The sequence below is a fragment of the Palaemon carinicauda genome, chromosome 35, assembly GCF_036898095.1.
Source record: "Palaemon carinicauda isolate YSFRI2023 chromosome 35, ASM3689809v2, whole genome shotgun sequence".
NCBI lineage: Eukaryota > Metazoa > Arthropoda > Malacostraca > Decapoda > Palaemonidae > Palaemon > Palaemon carinicauda.
Window position 1 is genome coordinate 14,270,725 of NC_090759.1, and position 1,721 is coordinate 14,272,445.

The 1,721-nt window shown below is 36.2% G+C and overlaps 1 protein-coding gene across 1 annotated transcript in view; it reads right to left on the reverse strand.

Moving 5' to 3' along the window:
• LOC137627629 (monocarboxylate transporter 7-like) overlaps positions 1-1,721 on the reverse strand; it is a 75,904-nt gene that overhangs the window by 64,861 nt on the left and 9,322 nt on the right. The gene's annotated exons all lie outside the window — the stretch shown is intronic.

Sequence of the window (1,721 nt, forward strand, 5' to 3'; positions counted from 1 at the left end):
AATAGAGCTATAGGAAAATTCCAATTAAGGTGATGAAAAATTGTCCCCAAGAATAGATGGGATTACTAGTGGAATTCAATAGTGCGGTGGTAAAGGTGTAATTGGGTGACTGACCAGAGTTTGTAAGGTATGTCTGCATGAGGAAAAAGTTTCAAAGAAATGTGTTTGGGTGATTGATAGCTCATATGTATAAATGTGAGGGTGTTAGAGGTAATGGTAAGAGTTACAGGAAAATAGTATTAAACATACTGTACTTAGTTTACCCTGGAAATTTATTACACGGTAGAGTTTTGGTTGAGAAAGTAAGACATGGCAGAAGGATTGATAGGAGGAAAAACAATATTGAAGACCAAGTATTTGATATAAAAGTTATGTGATAAGTCCGAGAGCACAGGAAAAAGCCATATACGTCGTATTTCATAATCTAAGTAAAATGACAGCGGTAACAGGCGTAATGTAGCCGGTGTCAAGCAGGTTTTGTGCAAAAGATAATCTGTTAAGCTTGATTAAAAGTTTTTTTTCTTTTTTTTTTCCTTTTTTTTTTAGGTGAGGTAAACCATGTGTTAGAATACAATGATGGGGAAGTAATCAGTTTGAATGTGTTATGTGTTAAGGGCTGTTTGATATATTCATGGATGGAGTGAGTGACATGGGAAATCAGAGAAGGACATCAGATACACACGGAAAGCCGAGAGATGGGTATAGGAAAATGAGTCATGAATAGAGTAGAAATGGAAAATACAGAAGTTAGTGATGGTCGTTAGAAAAGGAATATGTCTGACTTGAATGTAATAAAAATTAAGACTGAGAGGGTGAATTGGATTAAGATGGCAGCCTAAATCTATTAAATGTGCATAGGAATAATAAAGCATTGGAAGTGGTTAATTTGTCCAGGTATTCAGAAGTAAAAATAATTGATGATAGAATTATGGGAGAGGATAAGCTTTAGAATAGACAGAGCAAGGAAAGTAGCAGGGTGTTTGCAAAGGAACATCTCAGGCGTGACGTTGGAGGACACGGTTATAATGCTAAAGTGTAAAACTGAATCTCTAAAGACTGATTTTTTACTTAGTATATGTAGCTTAAGAAATAGAATGGTGAGAAATAGTAGGAGGCACAGAAGGGGCAAATGGTCAGCTTCGGTAGAGGGATAAGAGTAACATGAGATGGCTTGGTCATGTGGAAAAAATGGAGGATAATCGATTGGTGAAAATTGCATAATTTAGGCATTAGATGTATGGAGTGAAAAAGGATTTCAAATAGAAAGATCCTAGTTTCCAGATAACGAGAGAGTACTGTATGTGCTAAATACAGTTGCATGAAGCCGAAGTAACCACTGCTGTGGAAGTTTTCTGCCAAACTGTTTATTCATGATATATTTTCTCGAGTTTTTCTGTTAGAGGAAGCAGATTATTGTTGAGAAAGCGCTATTGAAATACTAGGCCTACTTCACAGAGATCAATGTCTGGATGAAATTTACCAGATATTGCTTTCCTCATTTCGGTCAGATGCAGCTGCCCTCTAGTCTGATAATGTAATGAAAATATATAACATCCAAAATACTGTAATATTGCACATCCGATATAAACATACAGAACCAACCATCCTTCAATTAACACAAAATCATTAAAAAAATAAAAATTAGCAATGCTGCAGAACTAGTGACTTCACACTCTCAAGCCCTTGGCAACAGATTAGACTCAGATACGGTCCGCCAACCG